Genomic DNA, 23,397 nt, shown 5'->3' on the forward strand with positions numbered 1-23,397 from the left:
CTGCCTGAAAGGACTGGCTGCAGTTTATGTCAACAAGCAGGCAGAGAAGAGTCCCAGTTCAGGAATTAGAAGCATGAGCTTGAAGAAAGGCAGAAGTAAAGTTAAATCAACACAGTTTAAGGGTTCCTACTGCCCCCACCACCTCCCAGCATGATCAGAAGCACAAGACCAAGCAGGAGCTCATGAATTCACACCACAAGGTCATGTTCCCAGCAGAATCAGCCGAGCACATGCCACCCCTGAAAGACTTCACCTGGTTTGAACAGAGATTCTGCAAGCTGCCTGTTCCAGACACCGTTACTTCCAGCAAAGCCATCTCAAYGCCCATTCCAGCCACCACGGACCAGAGAATGGAGCATTGCTTTTGTCTTTGCAAACAGCTCATTTGGCTTCTCTCAGCCTTACTTATCTGTATTTCCTTGGATTTCTTACGACAAATCCATGTATTTCTCTTCATGTGTAGGGGCCCACACTTTCTTCTTATTCCTTTCCAGCCTCTCCAGYTGGCTCTAGAGGGAGTAGGATTCATTTGCATGTGTTATCACCTCTGTCAGTTTAACCTTGTGGGATAACTGATAATATACATTATTGATAAATGTATTATTGATAATAGATATATAACATCTCAGTCACTGACATTTTGAGATATTTTTCCACAGAACTGTGATCCATTAATTTGTTTCTCATCTTGTGACCAACTGAATAATTGCTTGTTACAATGAAAAAGATCACATTTGTCTTCCGTGGCCTTTATAACCTGTTTTCAGATAATTTTTTTTCAGTTTCTTTCAGTTATTTTGAACCAGAAGTTCATTGCCTAGAAATCCTGGCCCCACTTCCAGCCCAAAAATTCCTTTATCAAATATATTTAATAATGAATCACKATTCCATTATACAAGTCATTAGGGRAAATACTGACTTGAGGCCTMTCTGATGAATTCCTTCATTTGGATGATGATCCCAACTAGCASTTGAAGAGCATTTTTCCAATTCACTGTTTGGTTACATCATACTTCCCTAGACTTATCAAGCAAGACAATACCAACATTTAGTTAGAACGTTTAATTAAAAAAGACATATTCACATTTGGTTGTMTCATCTTTTAAAGACTGATATAAATGACAGTGGTGTTGAAAAGGGACAATCAAAGTGCTTTCCTCTGCAGAGTTCTGGGAAAACCTGCAGATTAAAACATCTCCAGCAAGCATGAATTTACCAAGCAGAAGAGGAAGTGACAACTATCCCGTGTTCCCTCTCAGAGGACACAGCCACCTTTTGCCCTCTCTTCCAAAAACTAATGTCTTTTCCCACAAATGGGGCTAGCCATTGCTCATCTATTTCCACCACTCCCTTGAAAGACAAGCCCTAAGATACCCTTTATAGGATTATAGAATGGTATGAACTGAAAGGAATCTTTGAAGATCATCCAATTCCAACTCTTCTGCCATGTGCAGGGACACCTTTCACTAGACCAGGTTGCTCAAACTCTCATCGAGCCTGGCTGTGAACACTTTCAAGGATGAAGCATACCCAGCATCTTGGGGTAACCTGTTCTCGTGCCTCACCACCCTCATCATAATTGCCATTCTTCAAGACAAGAGAGGTTTGGTTTGCTGCTTGTAGTGCACCATACAAAACTCTTTTTTCTCTCCAGTTTAAGGAATTTTGGCTGGCAGCCTAGCCCACAGTAACTGCAGAGCAAGGATATGCCTGCAGTGCTCTCCAGGACCAAGCCCACCTCAMAGGCAGTCACTGCTCCTTGCATGGCCAGGCTGTGTCTGCTGTTTGTGCTGGGTGGAACAAAAACATATTTTTGCTTGCTGCACCCTGCGAAAGGCAGGGTGAAAGAACTGCTCTCACAAGTGTAAAGGCTTAGGGGCTGACCAGTTYCAACAAAGCCAGGATCCAAAAAGAACATGAAAAGAATAAGAAAGGAACAGTGCCAAAAATACAGTGCAGCTCAAGTTGAAAAACATCAGCTGATAGTGTCCATGATCAACATAGTCTGCATATGCTCAGTTTTATTTCCCATTTACTTCCAGGGGAAATATAATAGCACAGAGTTCTAAGAGGTTTGGATCTAAAAGCATTWTTTGATGCACACAAAACATTCCATTGCCTGAGACTCACAGAAACTCAAAATCTGGATTTCCAGAACTGCTAAGGTAAACTCCTGTGCAGCAATTTTCTGTGTAACTGCTCACAGTTGTACTATTCTCTTTTACAGTGAAGCATGGCATTACAGAAACTATTCCTTGCTGACTCTTAATAGCATCATTTCTCAATAACACTGGTCAGTGGATCTTCACTTTGAAGACCAAAGTAAACATAGTAACTTGATTTGTATGAGAAAACATTATCTTTAAATGCCTTCGAAAGGCATTTAAAGCTGGAAATAAGAGGCACCTTGTCATAACAAAAACTTTTAGAAAATTASAGTTTCAAAGAGATTTTAAAACTGYCTACTRCAATTCCTTCCCTGTGATATTTTTCCTTCACTTGTAAACTTCARTGTTTCATAAATCTTACTATTCTGCTAAAGCAGAATAGTAACACCATTACATATTAATCCATAAAATAATATGGTGAGCATATTCACAGTGTAGGAAACAGACAATAAAGTGGYAACTTGGTATTTTTGAGAATCTTTGAAGAGAGCACAGCTTTTCCACAGTGAAAAGTGTCAGCAGCAAAACTGCCATTTAYATTGTACCACTGCTTTACCTTGGATTTCCTGCCATAGCAAAATATTCCTATTTTGGCCATCATCAGGAACATGCCAACTCTGTTTGATAAGAACAGGCTTTATGCCATTTCAATACTCGGCCACCACCATGTGGAATACCTGAAGTTCAATCTTGTAGAGCATTGTCCCCACACTGTCACATCCTGCCCTCCAGAGTCAGTGCATAGGACACTTTGGAGCAGGTTCCTCCCCTAGAAGCACAAAGATGAGCCTCAGACCAGATGTAAAAAAAAACTCACTACCAACACCAGGCTCACTGCCCAACACACCACACAGGCCACCASATGCTGGCAGGAATTATTTTTCACCTCTCCAAAGAATTGCCCTTTCCCACTAAAAATCCTGCTGTCACGTGTCACTTGAAAGCAGCCATGTCCAATCCTCATGGAAAGAAGAATTTGGTGCTCTGATGCTGAGCCCTGCARTGTGATGCTTGAGAATCAAGTTATGCAGAACATTTAAATGGTAMCTCTCCTTAGCAGGTCCAGTGAACAGCCCTGCCATCAGTAATGGGACAGCAGTACCAGGAAAAACATGCAAAAATGTGTTACATTTTGCACCTGTGAGATGCAGCCTTATGGAAGCCACACTCTCTTTTCCACCAWCTTTTTCATTTTTTACAATTACATATTTACACAACTTTTAAACACAGAGGTAGCCTTTAATCTCTGCAGTTTAATAGCTGTCCATACTGTAAAACAGTACCCAGGGTGGGAATTTGCACATCTTGACTTCCCGTTTGTTGCTAGAGGCACAATTCTTTCCCCCATGCCGAGCTGCTTATTGCTCAGACAACTGAGCAACCTTAGCTCTGTGTTCACAGCACTTTGGGTTTGTATCACCTTTGGGCTTGCAGTGCCCATCACCACTGCCACACTCCACCATTCTCCAGCAGACAGGGCTGTGCTGAGCACGTCACTGTGTGACTGTCCCACCAAAACTATTTCCATAGAAATGATAAAAGAGTAAAGCCTACCCCCAGCACAAAGGTGGAACCTCTGCAACTCCCCAAGGTGGCTTTCCCCTGCAGTCACCTTTAAACTCTCTCTGGGAAACAGCAGAATCTTCTCCACCCTTTCACTGTATTTTGTTGGCAAAAATTAATCACCCTGAGTACCTTCCTCCCACTATTACACTTAAACAAAGTTGGACAATAGATAAAAAGAGTTTTCAGGCAGAGAAAGGCATGCAGATACAGTACCAGGTCTGATTAAACAGCTCTGTATCCTTGGAAATCATGATAATTTTATACTTGCATTAACCCTCTTTTTGCTGTTGCTTTAATCTTCTAAATTTCAGTGTTATTTGACTTTTCAATACAGCCTTTYCTATTTCTAGGTATAACGTGAGAATCAGCACTTGATTCACACCACTTTGCAATGCCATAACATATTTAAAAATAACAGTGCACTGAAACATTTCCTTTTACACAAAGGCTTATAAGCCATTCCTATCCCAGTTTTAAAATTAAATTTAAGATCGAGGCAGTTCTGAGTCACATTTTCAAAATGTGGTACATGAAAAATATGCAACATRGGCTGCAACTGGCTACAGACTGGTGCCAGTTTGAAGTATTTATGCAAGACAGGAATAGACAGAGGGAAATAACTGTCTCMAACCCCACTGAAGAGCATGCCCTTTCCCAGGCCCTGTGTTTTGCTCAGTCCATAATAATTTTCCAATCTGATGGAGGCCAGTTGTCCTGGGCTGCCAGGGAGCCTCTGCTGACTCCTTCTAAAGCAATGTATGCCAGGCAGGATTTCTCCTTTCCCCTCCTGCTTTGTCTCTCACACCTCATTTTTCCATCACAAACAAACTTTGAATCTATTCTTCTAATGATTTTTCCATCTGACTGTGGCATCCTCCAGGACCACTACAGCACAACAGAAGAGCTGCATCCTTGTTGTCTTTCCTGTGTTCCTGAGGACAATGAGCATGTCAAGTATACAAAGAGGTGTCCACAATGTGATGATTTTTAAGTTCCCTCATGCTGCAGGATACTACTGAAAGGGAGTCCTACTCACAAAAATGCAGGTGGGGGGTTAATCTTGTACAGCTTGCCAGGGCAGCACCATTTGGGCTTTTTCTTCCAAGAATCTAAAGCAAGTCAAGCTCAGAGGTGATGTTGGGCTGGTTGTGTCTCCTCTGCCTGTTTCATGTAGTACAAAAAGCTCCTGGCAAAATGTTGTGACTGGAGAGGGGGATGCTATTTCAAGCGAAGAGGTTTGCACCCTTGGTGAAACAATTAAAACACTGGTGTTCCAAAGGCTGCTTAGCAGTCAGGTAGCTACTTGAATGAAATGCTCTATTGTGGATAAGCCAGTCAAGAATCAGGTTTTGTTCTTGAAAATAATTGTGATGTTTAAGAGTAATTCAGTCTTAACAAGCAAGAATGGCTGAAAATGTCCCAATTCTAGGACCAATAAAAACCTTTAGATTCACAGWTCTGATTTCAGTCAAGGGAAACCTTGACAAAAATTCTTTCTTTGCTTCCAAATCCACCATGAGATACCAAATGCAGTTTGGGTTGATCTCTGCTACAAACCAAAGGAAACACACTGCTTTCCCAAAACAGTTGATTAGATACAGACATTCCACTCCCACCAAACAGAGGAAACTAATCACTCTCTTTTTTTTCCAAATATTTTTTCCAGGATCCACAGTATCATAGGAGCTGTTTTTGCKTTAAAAAAACTGCATTCTCCATTCCTGCAGAAAACTTTTTCATCAAAATTTTTCCAATCATGTTAAGCTATAATGCTGGAGAAACCTACTCAGGATGTGCCTCATCCAAGGCCATCATCARTTTCTCCCACTGTGGATACCAGTGCTTGCTAGGAGCTGGGAGCACAGCAATTTCATCTTTAAGCTGTCTGCATGCTCTTGACAGACAGCTATTGTGTCTGCATCAACACAGCTGCTGTTTGATAATCCAAACCCCTCATAATTGTTTCCAAAGGAAAAGCACGCTTCCCTTCTTTCTTCTCATTTCCTTAAAAACTATTTAATCTTTTTTTTTTTTTGAAAACTAAAATCAAAACCATTCCCTGGTTTCAGAATCCAACACTTGATTATCCACGGAGCTGACTCAAATTAACTATTCTGATGGAGTTTATATTGTACCTTACTGCAGAATAAAGGGGGGTTTTGTACACTCTCATTCCCCAAGGCCACTGCTCATCCTGGAAGCCTTCCCTTCCACATGAAGGGCTTTTCCTGCATGTCCTGCAGGGTTAGGATAGTCTGGGGAGCAACAGCTGGGTCCCAGCTCAGACATTCCCCTGGCAAGTGTCACACTTTGGCTGGTGCCACCAACCACCRGCAGCCACAGGCTGCAGTTGCCTCAGGGAGATTGGAGCTGTGCCCACTCTTCCAAGAGGAAGCCGGAAGGGTAGATGAGGATATAAACAATGGCTACCTTGTAATTAGCAACAACACAATTACACACACAAAACACTGGGTTTGAAGGGGCTGCACGGCTGCTTCAGAGAAACTCTTGTGCCAGATGAGCTTACACCCCCAGCTCCAGTGCCCTGGGCTTATTCGAGTTTTAAATCAGACAGCAAAGAAACCTGAGTGTTATAAAGGAGCACTGATAACCCAGCMTTCAAACAACTTCCAACTTTGCACAGACACTTTAAACCATTCATCCATGAAACAACAAGTCAAAGGCAGCTTCTCAGCACAGGTCAGATGCTGAATGGGAAGCACATTCCACCCCATAAACATTYAAGCCACCAATGATTAACTTATCGGAGGCCAGGAGAGACCTTTGGTCTGCCAGTGCCTCCTCCAAACAGACAGGCTGTGGGAGTGGGTTTGTTGGTATGCACCAGGCATTTCAGGCAYGAATCCCAGCCTTGTCCCAACTCACCCCAGAACGTGGGCACAGGCAGCCGGCGGTGAAAGCCTCGCAAACCATCTCTGAGAACGTGGGTGGCGCTCAGAATCAAAACAGAGGCAGTGCGAACAGCGATAACATCAGCATTGCAGAAATCTGATAACTGCCTTACTGAATCTTACTAAAAAGCCCACAGGGGCTGCAGGAGTGCTTTAATTCCTGTGGCACATCTTGCCTGAGCTAGAGGAGAAGATTGGTTCTCGTGAAAGGTCACAAGCCTGCTGCATCCCCACTTTTGCACAGGCACATAGTTTCTTGACAGTCTCCAARGGCATGAGAAGATAGAGCTTATCAAAATCCTATACCTTGTCCWTAGAAAGGATGCAGACAAAATAGTCAAATTCATTAGCCTTGGGTACAGGCCATAAGGAGTAAAACMAGCCACAAGTTTTAAGGAGATTTTGACTATCTTCAGTTCTCAGTCCTTCATGCACTCATTCTCCAGCCACCTCAGGACCTCAGTCCAGAGCAGACTCCTGAGCTGGTAACACATTTCCAAATTATAACAGTCATACAGGTGAGTTAAATCAGTCCTCAGCAGACACAGTCACCTTCTCACCATCATGGAACAGTGGTGTAAAAAAGCACCAGCTATGAGGAAAAGTGGCAGCAAAACTTCCAGGGCAATATCCCTAATCTGGGTGTGGAGCCTGAGATGCCTCAAGAATAACTTGAGATAACCCTGAACCACCTTCAATTCCAACTAAACTCATTCACTCTCACAAATATTCAGGTACAAACCTAAGCACTAAAAACCAAAAATTAGAGAAAGAAATCAGTGATCAGTTATGTTGCCCTCGGACATGCAAATGCACTTGGTTTTTTTGGAGGTCTTTGCTCTCTGGTTTTCAAAACCATTTACAAGACAAAGGAGAATGCCATTCACATCAAAAATAACAGAAGTTTTGTAATGCTTCATATGTTCAAAGGTCTGCCAAGCTTTTAAACCACACAACGCTTATGGGAACCAATATTGCTCTCCATCCTACTACAAAGTACAAATATTCACAGGAAATATGAAAGCAAGACTCCTCAACTTTAAAATCCTTCTCTTTCCACAGAAAACATTTTGAACAGAGATCGCAAGAATGGTCTAAAGCRATGTCCCAGGAAGAGCTTTCCATGTGAAATTTTTACTTTTCAGTAAAATCCTTTTCTGCAAGACTCTTCCTACGAGAGAATGTCAGCCAGTTCCAGTGAATACATTTGTACAAGCCAGGTGGTAATATATAAACACATGAGGAGATTGTAGCAAGTTTAGAATCACTTTCCCAAGAACAGATACCAAGAGAGGGCTGCAGCTGCCCACCCCCCRCTTCTCTTCACAATGCAGCCACACTGACCCACACAATGTGAATGTCTGCAAGCTCTGGGGCTGTCCTGATCCCAACATCTTCAAAAAACATTTTATATAATTCACGTTTTCATCCCTTGCATAGTCAGSTTGTGAAGTGACTGAGCTTGAACTCTAATGTGCTCCTAATCAAAGTCACACCAGGACCTATCCTCTCTGCCTTTCCTCCAAGATTCACCTCAAGTTGCACTTAATAGAAAAGTTAAATTTTCACTGGTTTGGTGGTTTTTTCCTAAGTTGGGTTGGTTTGGGGTTTGTTTTTGTGAGAAGAGAATGATCTGTAAGGATTTTGGCCTGTAATCATTTCTGAAGAGTTAAAACTGTTTAACTAGCAAGAGGATCCAGCTCATACTGTCCCATCAGTGGTGCCCCAGTAAGCAGTAGGAGCTGTTTAACTACCTAAACCTTTTTTCCAACATCTGCTTGGTCCTGATAGCTCCCTGACAGCCTCTACTCTGTACCCTCCCCATGTTCCTGCAAGAGTTCCTCAACCTTTCGCTAGGTTTTAAAACTGTGGTTATAGTTACTGCTTTATGCAACACACACTTTAAGACACCTATACTTCTCCATTACTGTCCACCTTACACTCTTCACCTCAGCCCAAGCATCAACAGATTCCATGCCAAAGCAAACCCTGAGGTGCAATATTTTAGTCAGAACCCTTGTGAACAGGTAAACAAAACCTGCACTAAGGAGAGGTTTTTGATCTGATACCACTCCTGTCCCAAGAGGTACCTTTTACAGGGCACACCTCAAACATATCACTTGACCAACATAAGATCCTAAGTCAATATTTATTCCCTAAAACTATGCATATTATTTGCTCAGCTTGTTTTGTCTACTTGTATTTTTCAGATGGAGAATGGATCACAGGAAAGACTATTAAAAGAAAAAATAGCAAAAAAAAGAGATTATATATAGTCCCAGCTCTCATTCTCTGACCTATTTTGTTTCATTTCAAGTTGTTTTAGACAACTGTAGCTGTCTTGTACCCCAGCTACTTCCCACTAAAACCAAGGCCAGTTCCATGGCTGTCAATGTTGGCACATCCTCCCATTGCCCACACCCCACACCTTTCCGTACGGTCGCTGTCAAAGTCAAAGCTTTTTGCTGAAGGGCTGCCGTGTGCCTGCCTTTTTAATGTGAGGGACWTTGGGAATCTGTAACTCTGCCAGCAAACGACTCATTTGTTATTAACACAGCCCATATTTAGCCATGTGTCTCCCAAGGAAAAAGCACATAGTTTCTTCTTAACAAAGCCAGATCTCTGCGCAGCCAAATCCCTGGGGACCGCTGGATCCCATTTTGCATGGCCAAATAAGGTAAAGCAAGAATTTGAAAAATGCAAACCTGGCCTGAAATTGCCAACAGCTTTCAAGAGCCATTTTTGCATTTGTTAACCTTTTGTTAAACATTACAGGGTRCTGCAAGGCCGTCATTTTATCACTTTTTCCTGAATACTTAATTTCCAAAATAGTATTTTGGAACACAAACGAGCTTTAAGGAGATGAAGTGGTAGGACACCATGGCCGAGAGCAGCAACAGGGAACAGCACTGAAGAAAACAGTGTTAAAGCTTCACCCAAAATAAAAATGGTGCAGTTCACCAACAGATACTGATCAGACATTCTTCAGATTACAGGCAAACACTCTTCTGATTTGCATGAGAGGGAATCCAGTAGGTTGCATAACACACTGCATGTCTCAGAGGATTTTAATTCTGGCCTCCCACTGAACTTCACTATTCTTCACTATTCTTCACTATTCACTTCACTACACTCTTCCTTCTGAAGGAGTACCCAGAGACGTCTGTTTGTCTAATAAAAAGAAAACTACACATTTAAGAGAGAAACGATAGGATGAATAATTTGTATCTACATGTAAACAAGATACAAATAATTTGTATCTACAAGTCTTTGCAAAGACTTCTCAAGGAGGGAACTCGAACTTCGTTTTCCTCTGTCCATCTTCCATCTCAAATATATCTTGTCCTCCAGCACTCTGCTCTGTGACATGCCACATCTGAGAAGCAGGCAGCTGTTTCACAGRAACCCARAGATTCGAGATCCCCAGGACCAAARTGCACTGAAACCACAAGCACCTGGGACATGGGGAAAAGTGAGCGGTTTCCTACCATTCCAGCTGAAAAATGTCAGGAGTTATGTAGCTTTACACAGACCAAGTGCAAAGTAACACCATGTACATGGTGCATGAAAGACCAAATTGTCTTTCAAGGGAAGCACAGATTTTTCAACAAGCTGAAAGCAGAAACCCAGAAAAAACTCAGAAGAAACTGATTTTTGCTATTTGTTCCAACTTAGTGAGGAGTCATGAGAAGTGATTAGGCATTGTGGGCCTTGTGTGACTGAGAAGCTGCTCTTGGCTTCCATGAGAAGTGAATACATTGTCACGCCATGAAGCACTTCATATTTTTGATCAGTTTTGACTAGATGGTTTTAATGCTGACTCAGCACCTCAGCTGACTACCAGTTTTTTGTGGAAGCCTCACACCATTTGAGTTACCTCAGCGCACTGCTTGTGGCCTCCTGCAGAGACTGAGGAAATACCTGTATCCATGCAGAACAAGCAGTTGGAAATCACCAGGGAGAAGCAATTATTCCCTTCCAAACCTCTGTGTTCTACAGGAGATTAGCAACTGAAACTGTTAATGTGCTAACTAATCCCTTTAAGCATTATATTAGCAGCACTCAGCCTACTTTACCCAATAAAAGGTGAAAGAGCAGCTTTTAACTTTCTCTTTCCCAGGAAACAATTCAAACAGAAATATACCWAAGTGGACAACCAAAAAGTTTAAAAGTGAGAAAGATTTATCTTTTGCCTACAAGGTTTRGCCCGCATTCACACTTCCAAAGCTGCAGATCTCACCATATGCTTTTGTACYTGAGGTCAAGACTGTGGCCCACAGCAGAGAACAAAACAGCAATGTTGATGCAGCTGGACCATCCAGGTTTCAAGTGATGGGGGTTTAAATTGAAAGAGGGCAGGTTTAGATTAGACATTAAGAAGAAATTGTTTCCTGAGAGCATGGCAAGGCACTGGAACAGGCTGCCCAGGGAAATTGTGGATGCCCCATTGATGCCTGATGATTTTTGCTTTTCCTTTTTACGCTTTCTGTACCCTCTATGCATTCGCCTGTACCCCTTAGCCCACATGTTTGTAATTCCTGGAGCCTGATATTCCAGCTTAGTTTAGGAATTCTGCTGGGCAGAGAGACCAAACATCCTGAGGAAGGGATCAGTGTGCCCTGTGCTATCTTAAACCTGAGGCTCCAGCCTTGGGTGAAGCCTTCCCTCCAGAACATCTTGTGTAAACTGGGTTCTGGCTTCATCCAGGATGGGGGATTCATTAGAATAGGGGGACATTACTGCATTTGTTAAGTTTCTTGTTGGGGAATCCTAGATAGATACGCTAATTCCTGAAACCAATAAAACTTGTACCTGTGCTGTACATGGGTGTGCATTCTGCCATCAAGTTGTGCACCTGGGATCCCAAATACCAAGGTAAAACCCTTTTTATCCCCTTAACTGTGTCTGTGTCATTATTAAAAACTGGCCTTTCAAGGCAACACCATCCCTGGAAGTGTTCAAGGCCATACTGGAKGGAGTCCTGAGCAACAAGGTCTGTAAGTGAAATCCCTGCCCGTAGCAATGGTGTTGAAACTAAACCTATCTTTAAGGTCCCTTCCAACTGGAASCATTCCATGATTCTGTGTTTCCATAGCAGAAGAGGACTGAGGAGGTTCCTCCTCTGCAGGCGAATCACGCTGCTCATCACATGGGACCACATGTTGGACCTCTGCTGGTCATGCCAACACARGACCTTTGAAGTAGTTAAGAACACATGGATTTTAAGAACCATGACAGGACTTTTAAATTTCTTTTTAACAGTCTAAATATCACTCACAGTTGTAGGACTCAGAGCTAATTTTGTTGTAGATTTCAATCTTGTTCCACTCAGCATGGGATTAGGAAACAGAGACACAGAATTTCTTCCATCCAGTCCTCAATGATGGAGACACCTTCTTCCTTCTGCACTGATGCTGGTATAAAGCCCCAGCATCCTCCCAGGGGAGGCAGAGGAAGGCTCCTTACAGACCCTCTCCCTGATTCCCAGAAGTTCAGGTCCTGGCCCGCTGCATCCTTACCCAGCAGGGCTGTAGCATGCCAAGTTGGCCAGGACTCAACTCTCCTGCTTGTGGCCAGACTCTGTGGCTCAGCTGCTGACCTGCAGAAAGCAGGGCTCCACAGGGAGGGCTGAGAGCTACCCCTGTGCCAGCTGGCCSATGGCCAAGGCAGCTCCCTTTCCAAACCAAAGACAGAAAATACTACGAAGGCTCTGACTCCAGCTTGAAACTAAATTTAAATTATAGAAGCTTCCTCTTACTTTTTCACAAGGTTTCCAAACTGAGGAAGGTCCTGTAAAGGTCTTCAAATAATCAAGGTACAATTTGTACCTTTGCCTCTAATGTAGTGGAGCTCAACAGTGGAAGAAAGGTTGACCTGATGATTTTGTTTAGGTCTTGACTCACAGCAAACCAAGACCAGGACACTTCATGTGAACTGAAGGCCCCAGAGATATAGGAAAGCTTAAGCCAAAGTCACTTTATTCTGGAAATATTTGGTTTGTTGTTTTTTACTTTAAAATAGCTGAGTCCAGCTGAGGAAGACAATCATGCCATAAATAAGATTTCATATCATAATCAACAGGATTCRTTATTTAGTCTAACTCAGGATATTAAAGGAAAGACCACATGGAAACACAGATTTTATATTTAGACTAGGAAGGGAGAAAAAGAAAAAGTGGATTTGACTTACCTGGATATCACATCAGGCTCCAGGTCCTCTACTTTCAGCAGAAATGGGGTCTATCAAGTGTAACTATGAGTTGCTGTTCCGGAAGAAAGCTTGAAAGGGTGGCAAGGGGAGGAAAGCATCTGGGCAGGAGTCAGGAGACAAATCTTCTGACAGCTGATCACATCTGGAACCTYGCCAGATACATACCACGAGCAACCTCCCGGATATCCACAGAAAACGGCCAAGCCCAGTGCTCTGACTGACAATTCTCATGCTACCACGTCACACACAACCATCCCCAGGAAAACCACATCAAAACAGAACATGACTGACACACAAACGCACACAAAACAAACCCCAACCAAAAAAATAAAAAAAACCAAACCAATGCTAGTTCTGCTTCTGGTAACTGGAATGATTAAATAGATCTTTGTGTGTGATTATTATTTGTGTGCTCCAGCACAGTACAGGACAAAACAACTTTATGCTAAAAATCTCTATAAATTCTGTTTTCTTCATCAGGGTGAAGGATTGGAGTGAGGACACATTCTCAAATGTTGTATTGGAAACTGGACTATACGTACGTTTAAAGTTCAGGTTATACGACAGGCTTGGGACTCGGACTGCCAAAGCTGATTATTTTCCCCTCATACTCACACAGGCTAATGCTCCATGTGCTTGGCCARAGCCTGGACCACAGTGTCCAAGTGCAGGTCTCAAGTTACCCAGCCAGAGCAAACAGATTTAGGGTTTGGCTCATGCACTGTCCAGGCTGAACTTCAGCTGGCTCTGCTCGAGGCCACCTCCGCTCTCTTCAGGCTCAGCACTCAGCTCTACTCTCCTTTCACACTTTTGGCCTCCTTCATCCTTGCAATTGGAGTTTTCAGTGAGTGTCCTGCCTTGYCYGCTGCCTGCYTTCTTGTGAAGCTCCTCACAGCAAMACTCTCCAGACACAAAACTGGGAAAAAAACCTATTCCTCCATAGTGTTCTGTCCATCCTTCCCAAAGCAGCCATGTGGACTTCAGCACAGAAATGACAAGGGCCTGTTGGAGTGCATCCAGAAGAGCTATGAAGATCTGAGGGCTGGAACACTGCTGTGAGGATGAGCAAAAAGAGTTGTGGTTGCTCTTCCTGGGAAAAGAAGGATCTGGGGGAAGCCTTAGAACAGCCTTTCAGTACTTAAAGGGGTCTTGGCAGTGCTGGGTTAATGGCTGGACTTGATCATYKTAGAGGTCTCTTCCAGCCTTGATGATTCTCTGATTATAAGAAAGATTAAGGACAAACTTTTTAGCAGGGYCTGCTATAGCAGKACCAGGTGTGATGGTTTTACACCAGAAGATCAGCTAGATTTAAACTAGATTGGCTACAAAGAGCAAGTTTTTTATAATGAGGGTGACAAAACACTGGAGCAGGCTGCCCAGAAAAGATGGTGGATGCCTCTTTCTTGTAAAAATTCAAGGTCAGGCAAGATAGATCTCTGAACAACCTGGTCTGRTTGAGGATGTCCCTGCTTATTCCAAGGGTTTTTGACTAGATGGCCTTTAAAGGTYCCTTCCAACTAAAAYTATTTTATGATTCAACAAAAAGAAACAATCCCCAGAAAGTAACACCAGCCAACAGGTATAAAAGATCATAAAGAAAGAAAATCAGGAAAATAGGAGAAACAAAAGAGAAAAGAAAATCTACAACTAAAAGACTGTTTTGTTTTCTTTCTGAAAGAATGCTTCTGGAAAAAAAAAAAAAAAAACTGGAAAAAAAAAAAAAAAAAAGATCTTTAGCTTTGGCCTTGGAGTACACAATGCTATGTTTTTACCCAAAGGGTGCCCCAGGGCAGGGGTTCCAACAGCTGGGAATACAAATAGCTGGTGGGCCTGCAAAGGGGCCTGGAGACCACCCCCCTGTTCTCCAGTTCTAAGGTTGGGAATTCAAAGCTCTGAGACAAGGGACACTATGGGTAAAAGCTGGTCCAAGCAGTTTGGGAATCGGTGCTGCCGCTCAAAGCCATGCTTGTTCAGACCAGCAAACAGGCATGCTCTAGTTTGCAGAGCTTCCCAGATGAATTGTAATTTTGTACACCAGTTTATAGGCAGAGGAAATCCTCCTTTTTTTGGTTTCCACCCWCCCACTTGTTCCTCCTTCTCCCCAGAAGTTTTTACACTCACAGTAAGCCAAGCATCAAATGATTTCAATGTGTGGTTATGCTCAGAGAGGGCAGAGACCCTGATGAAGCACACAGGAGGGGGAATCCGTGATTGTCACCATTTCTTTTCCCTGTGATGCAATTGCAGGTTATTTCAACAAGACAAATGACCTACTTTGAATTTACAGCAATTTTTACATGAAAAAAAGCAGTTAAAAATAAATATTTTCACATTTGACCACAAAGATCAGTTCTTTACTGGTCACCTGAATCTTTTTCATGAAGACATCTGAAAGGCATTTTATCAGCTGCTGAGCAGTATTAACTTATGAAACTGTTCTAATTACTTTGGAATGTGCACCCTGACTGCTGAAACAGCTCAGCCCTGCTAACACTGTGAGCAAAATAATACTGGYTCATAGGACATGCCACTTGTACAAGGTAAACAGCATGAAATTTGAAAAGAAAAAGCAGCAAATCCTCATAAACAATGACTTTTTTTTTTTTTGTAGAGCTGCCCTACATGTTTACAAAACCATCAATTCATCAGCAAAATTAATCATTGCCATGACTGAAATCATCACAGATCAGTAATTCAGAATTAAACTCATCTTGCAGCTGGAAACTGCATRGGTGAAAACTTATTCCTGGTGGCCAGTAAATCAGTGCTGGAATCAATATCCAGCAGGGAAGAAGTAGTGTGTCCTGGCCACAAGTAAGCCCTTACATTCCCTTGCAGTCTTGCCCTCTCTTAGTAGCTCAGCAGTGGAGGTCTTTGTAGATGAAAGAAAATCTACTYAATCTTGCCTTAATCTTCTAAAACTGAAGCAGAACTCTGGTCTGTGTCACACATGTCCAGACTCAATAACAGCCTAACAAAAAAAAAAATTAGTTCTAGCTCTATCTGTCTTTAAGACAAAGCAATCCCAAAGACTGAGTCACAACCTGGAAAGTGCAGTGATTTGAACAGCTCTTTCTCTTTGTCTGTCTGTATCACAACACCCCTGTGTGCTTTAGCCAGCAGAGTTAAAAAAGCACAGAATAGTTGCTATTATGCATGTTAATGTATAAAATATGGAAAATAAAGAACAGTAAAGGACATATCATCCCAATCCTCCTAGCACTGATATAGAAGTGAACCACTGTGTGTACAAAACAGCCAAGCCAGTCCCATTGGCCTGGCCAGACTTCATAAACGGACTTGTAAACTTCACATGCTTTGAGCTGATTTCATAGCGGGTGGGAATGTCACATGCCTGCCCTCCCCCCAAACTTGAGTTAATAGAGTCCTTGGAAAAAGYAGCTTCAGACAAAACCAGGCCAGGCCTGGAGATAAACAGCGCTGGTGGCTGGTCAGAGCCCAGGGCTAGACCTTGATAGTCGGATCTTGGAGRAGGGTGAAGGTGAGACAGGGCGAGAGACTCTCAGTGAGAGGGCTCTGCTCACTTCTGACTCATCCAACCAGAAAGTTTCTTGTGTTTTCTGCCTGACATCCCATCCCACCCAGGTTTTTTCCTGTTCCGTGAGAGCACTGTTTGCAGTCCTCTCTCATCTCTTCTCCAGTTCTGAGCCATACAAGCAGCCCTCAACCTCCTGAGCAGCTGCTGCCCCTTTCCCCTCCTGCTGTCAGGCACAGCCCATCTCTGCTGACCGGCTACATGCTGCACTCCTGCTCTCCCATCACCAGGGCAAGGGCAAATGTCTCCTAATTTCCTGCTTTCCCCTGCTATCCACAGTTTACATTTCCCTTTGTTTTGTTTCCTACAGCCAATTATTTTTTTTAAAYGGCTGATTTGTTTTCTTACTGGAAAGCCTTTTTTGGCCTTAAGGCAGCATGAACTTCTCCTTTTTTCCTCCTGCTGAGAAGGGAGCTGACCTAGAGGTGAGAGCTTTGAGGCTGCCAAAGTGGTCTCCCCGCAGGACCTTTTTAATCCTTGGCCTCCACTGCTTCAGTCAACACCACAAGTGCCTTCTAGGATGACAATCACCATTTGTTGCTTAGGAATTAAACATTGACTAAACACATCATTCTGCATAGGCCATTGAACTGGAAGAATGTTTAGTGAGCTCAGCAGCTAAAGCTTTATTAACCATCTCTGGTGACCTTCTCCTTTACCTTCTCTGAGGCAAAGGCAATGTCGGGACTCAAACACTTTCCAAAGTGCTCCTTCTGTAGCCCACAACTCTTTTAAAGCTCTGACACCCCCACACAACAAAGTCTGCCAGCACATAGATGCTAACTTATCCATCCCATCACAGCATAAAGTTTTTAATTCCACACTTCATGCTGTTTCCAATTCTCTTCAAACCGGTTTAGCACCACCCACAGCACATCTACTGCTCCTTCTGCCACACCAGTGAGTTTAAGTGCTGCACTCCAAGTTGAGAGAAACATTATTTTCCTTCCTCAAGCATGCCTGAAATGTTTAACAGTTCTCCAGGGCATAGGTCAGATAAAGGTGTGTTGAAACAGAACAACTAACAGACAGGACAGCAAATGGAGTTCTACAAACATCAGCAAATACAATAACAGGAGTCCAAAATACCCCTGAGGGAGGATGTTCCCTCTCCAGGTAAAAAAATCCAGATGAAATGTGTCATGGGGTAATGAATAGAAGACACATTAGGGTACCAGGTTCTCACTCCAGCACTTTAAAACAAGCAAGGAGAAAAGAGAATTCCTTGCATTTTCCGAATTCTCCTCTTCTTTAACTTGGCACACACAAAAGAGAAAAGCACGAGGGAAGAGCCCACATTTCCCTCAGACTCAATGCTATTTATACACCCTGTTGCCATCAGATCAGGGAGAAAAACTTGGACGAGTATTAGGTGGTCTTTTGTGGTTGTTATTCAATAAAAACCACCTAAGTAAGAGAGCAGTTCTACCACCTCTCCAGAACTGGACTCTGTCCCGCTTGGTGGCATCTTGCCAATGCTAATAATTTAGTGGGACAGTTAAGTGCTTTTGAAACCAAAAAGCAGCTTTCAACACTACTCCTAGACCAATCAGATCTGGAARAAAACCAATCAGTCTGAACACTGTCTCAGCTTGGAGCCAGAAAGCCATASCTAATTAAAGTCTGTTGGGGGACATGGTTACACGTGCCAGTTACCTTTGAGTTATGAAAAGAACAGCACCAGCATTAATGATGGGACTGGCTGGACAGAGCAGACTGACTCTGATTGACAAGAATGCAGCAAGACAGAAATGACACAGACAGAGGTCAAAGCGTGAGCTTGAGACAGACCAGCAGRTCGTGTGTGCTCATTCTTCTCCTGTCCTACCACATCCTGGAGCCTTAAGGAAAAGAAGAATAAGGTGTGGTGCCCTAAAATGTCAGAGATTGTATCTCAAAACATATGCTTGAGCCTAAGTTTGACCCTGGAGGTCTGCATTCCCTGGGGAGGTGTGCCACAGGAAGGGCCAGGTGAGACAGCACCGCAGCTCTTCACGAGGGTGTTCTTGAGTCTGTACGTGGGAGTTTGGTTTCGGTTTGCTCACACACTTGGTTCCTGTGTCAGACTACGGATCTGCAGTCCTGGAGCAGGAGCATTCCTCAGGATTTAATTTATGCAGTGCAACACCTCTGTCATCTCGGCAGCTTTAATGATCACCACTGTATGAGATGGCACTTACTGTTCTCTTCCAAACAAACATAATAACATAGGTTTTTCAGTTTTCCACTTCCAAAACCTTTTGTAGTTTTGGGGCAAGGTTTGACATCCATAAAAGAAATCCTGCCTGTTGGTCCACAAGCACAAAGGRTGTTGTGGCAAGCACTAAAGCCATRCAGGCCCAAGCAAAGCAAGGTCCCAAGAACAGGACAGTGCAACTGCAAATCAACAGCAGAGCAACAGTGGGACCTGGGACACGCTGGTCAGGCTGGGGACCTGCCAGCCCGTGCCCCTGAGGGGCAGGGGGGACAGCAGTACAAACCTGTCTACCAAATATGCATTTCAGTAGCCATAAGGACAGTAAAAAGGATTTTTCTTCTCATCTGAAGTGCCCAAACCAACCATTCACAGCTAGTGGGGCATGAAAACAAGGATTTCGAGCCGATTACTTGTGAGCCATCTGCAAAAGCACACAGGTTTAATGGGTACTCCAGTGTCCTCTGGAAGTTTGATTTTCATCTGTTTYCTTCATTCTGTGCTACAAACCTAGCTCTAATGCCTCTAGAGCCTCTTCTGCTCCAAGAGTCACAGGATAGGAACAGAGCAGAGAACAAATTCACTGGCCAAGTCTTTTATTTCACTTTTGGGTAAATAGAATTGCACGATAATCCTGATCTTGAGGAGCCAGGTACATTTATTAATGCTGCCTACATTATCCTTCAGCCTTGGAATGGGGAGAAACCTAGCCTCAAGACAGGAGGAACATGTGGAAGGGAAATTAAGCTACTTAAAAGTTCTTGKTTTTGGCAACAAATGCAATAAGACAAGATTGTAATTATCTAGTTTGTTGCCATAAACAAGCAAGTTTTTTAGTAGTTTAGTTTTTAGTAAATCTCTCCAGATGATGGTCAAATAACCATCTGAGAATGCAATCTTGTGCACAAAATCCAGGTGACTTGAAGATCATAGAATGACTYGGGGTAGAAGGGACTTTAAAGCACATTTAGTTCCAAGCCCCCCTGCCACAGGCAGGGGCACCTTCCACTGGACCAGGCTGCTCAGGGCCTCGTCCARCCTGGCCTTGAACAATCCCAGGGATGGGGCATCCACAGTTTCTCTGGGTAGCCTGTGCCAGGGCCTCACCACCCTCMCAGTAAAGAATTTCTTCCYAGKRTCTAATGTAAACCTGCTCRCAGTTTCAAGCCATTCCTCCTTGTGCTGTCACTACRTGTTCTTGTAAACAGTCCCTCTCCACCTTTCTTGTAAGTTCTCATACTGGAAGGCCACAATTAGGTCAGCCCAAGCCTTCTCTTTTCCMGGCTGAACAATCCCAATTCTCTCTCCCAATTTGGCATCACCAACACTCTCCACCTATTTAGTACTGTGTAAACAAACAATTACTTGGTAGGAATTTCTAGGATATTCCAAATTACATAGACTTTCGTAGGGTAAACTCTTCTTGCAGCAGCCTTGCTCTTCCTTTGTGGACATATTTCAGGAAACCTACRCTCAGTTTCAGATTCATCCTGGATCTTAAAGCCTGGAAGGATATGTCTGGCTTCAAGTGTTTTTGCCAGCATTGTGCATGCCTGCATAGTGAACATACCCAGCAGACAGGGGGAAAATCAGCCTTGAGAAATATCAGTTCATCACTCCATACCCGTGGCTGTGGTGTGCAGCACAGGAGTCAGCTTGGTGAGACAGCCCGTGTCACAGATCCTCACACAACCCTGGTACTCAGGGCAGTTTTCAAGAGAGATTTATGGAGAGCCAGAAGGGGATTATCTTTGCAATACACACTTCTTTGTTTTTTGTTCTGGCAACGACCAAGGCAAATTTTTTAGCAATATCCATTATCACACAGGATGAGCTGGCTGCTTTTAATACTTCAGAGTTCAAGTAATGATTCTTCAAGAAAAACAGAACTAAAGAAGAAGAACCAAGACTGTTGGCATTTGAGATATTCAGGCTGAAAGACTAGCAATTGTTATTTTTCTCAGAACAAATGCCTGTCACGTATTTTATTTGCTGCCAGTGCAGCCTTTCAAAAGATGCAGTCAAATCAAATCCAGCATTTTTGCAAATRTGGAGCTGCATTTAATGTATCAAATGAACTTTGTACTGGATGTGGTTCAAAGAGTGAACTTGGTGTAATAATTTGTTCTGCCTCAAAAGAAAGTGCTCCAAACCAAGAACTTTATTTTCTGTTCCAAAGGGCAAGTTACAGCACCATCACTTCTGCATACCTTTCCTCCTCCCTTTCCAGTGCTCCAACCTCTCTGGATGGTTTTTGTTTCTTTCTTGCACTTGTGATTTTAGGTTTTGCAATTTCAAGCTGGAAGRAAACCCAGGAGTACCAAAACCCAACCCTTTGCTCAGTTGCTATGAACAAAAATAAAAGTCAATTTCAGTAAAAAAAAAAAAAAAGGTAAATATCTTTGCCATCTTTAATTCTCATTTACRCAGACCTCACCAAATAAACACTGTGTTCTTCTCCACCCAATTTGCCAAAGGATGATTTTGATGCAGGGAGAAACACCTCCTAGGCAGTCTTTTGTTTTCCTTTTCTTAGAGAGTATTTGCAAGAAGAAACATGATAGAAAACAACTCACCTCTCAGTTTCTTCTGTATTTTGCATTTACAAATGTCCAGTCCAAAAGGAATTTGGTATTAGATTTGCAAAAACAGCTGAAAGTGCCACAGTACTTTGAAAGTGAGGGGCTGAGGGCACATGGCTGGGACAGCCACTTGTCTGTCCCTCTGGTGAGACACCCAAACAGCATCTGCAGAAACACTAGCAAAACTTCCTCATGATTGTAACAGAGACAAAACAAAAAAGGCACCTGCAATGCTGGTCAAACARAAATTACCCTTTCAAACCCAAGCATGAGGTACCATCTGGGCTTTGCAYACACCAGCCAAGTTTTTAGGCCATTTTAGGTAGTGAGACCTGCAGGCCTTTGCATGAAGACCAACACATTGTTCAGCATCTCCTGAGCCACCAGAACCCTTTTAAAAGTTCATCCATCAGCCTCAATCATGAAGGGACAGTCTGTGCTGGCACTGGGCCATGCACTTGCCACTTTATGCAGCTACCAGCTAAACTCCCTTAATGCTCCTAGTGCCTAAGGTCCCGCCAGTCACTTTCTTTSACCAAGAAACTACCAGCTACAGGCAGGGCAGCAGCAAATTACCCTTACACCAATTCTAAATTAGAAGCCAGGCTAAGAAATCATATCTTGAAWCAAATGGGCTTGTGTTATTTTTAAACTACTGAGAATAAAAAAATAATCTCAAAGGAGACACGAGCAGCATACACTTCTCTGAAGTACTACCCAACTAAAAGCCATATGCAATTCCAGCCCACAGATTATGTTGAAAACTTTAATCCACAACTTCAGCCATGTGAGCAGCTCTGACATGGGCATGCATTCTCACTGGTTGCTGAAAGGAACAGTTCTGAATCAGGCCAAATTTTTGTTGAACCTGCAGATGTAAACCTACACAGCTACGTAGGTAGGTAGGACAGTAGCTTCTCCCTTGAACAGACTCTGCACCATCCCAAAGTTCTTTCCCCAAGGGATATTTATTTCTACTGCAGATAACAGATATACATGAAAGAACAAAAACAGCAAAACATTTTCTACTCTAAGCATATTTCGCTTTTAATTTAAACAAATCTAAATTCAGGGAAAGTTGATTTTCAGTGTGATTGTTTTCACAGCTTATCCATACAGCACATTACCTGTTAATGATCCTGATGACACTCACCATCTTTCCCAGAAGAATCCACTTYGTCTCGACTTCAGGTAGCAGCACTGCTATCAGCTGAGCAGATCAAACCCTGACCCCCAAGCAGAGCAGCTGAGCTCACCCACCAGCAGCAGACCAAAATTCACTTCATTTCCTTTTCCAGCATCTGTTCACCCAAGAGCATGACAAACTGACCCCACTTAGTACATTTAAATCAGAGAGCTTTTTGGTCAAATGCTCTTCTAGTCTAATGCAAGTGCCTGATGTGTCACCTAAGTGATGAGAAAAATCAGTGACATTACCATTACTCAGCTCCAGAGCCCGCCAGCATTTTGCTCATCTTCCAACTACACGTGGAACGAGCTGGCAGCACACACCACGTCCCAAAGTGGCTGTCCTTCAGACAGTGTGGAGCAGTTTATCCTCCACAGCTAAAGAAACTGCATGCAGGTTCAGCAGCAWCCCCTAAGAGGTAAATAGTAAGACACATGTAATTCAGGAATGATTCYATTTGAACAGCTAATTACATATTTGGGGCAACAGCAAAACTTGGGCGTGCATAAATTTGTCACAGAACATGCTTCTAGCTTTTACCATCTCATTATATGCTTCAAAATAACAATTTACTCCATGCACATATGTGTGTATATATACATGTGTGACCTTGTCCAGCATTGCTAAGGCACATAGACTAAAAAAAAAAAAAAAAAATCAATTAAATCCCCTAGGGAAACAATATGATGAAATCATGCTTGCTCTTGCACCTGAAGTCCCTTCTAAGGTACACAATTTTCCTGGCTAAGGGAAAAAGTATAAGGAAGGTGGGGGTGTGGAAGTCACACTGCCAGTCCAAGCTATTCAACCATCAACTTTTYACACACTGGCAGCTTATGCTGGTCACATTAGACTCCTGCAGCATAGGTATACTCTGAAAAAACCAGGGGCACCCTTCCTGCCTACAGCACATTGCAGACACCACTGGTTAGCTTTGTGTGAGTCACTRCTAATGTGGTTTGGCTGGCAAACACTAATTTCGAGGTCTGAGACAACAGGTAGTGATTAAGCTCAGAATTC

The sequence above is a fragment of the Malurus melanocephalus genome, unplaced genomic scaffold, assembly GCF_030028575.1.
Source record: "Malurus melanocephalus ecotype Western Australia unplaced genomic scaffold, MMel_1.1 scaffold_159, whole genome shotgun sequence".
NCBI classification, from domain to species: Eukaryota; Metazoa; Chordata; class Aves; order Passeriformes; family Maluridae; genus Malurus; species Malurus melanocephalus.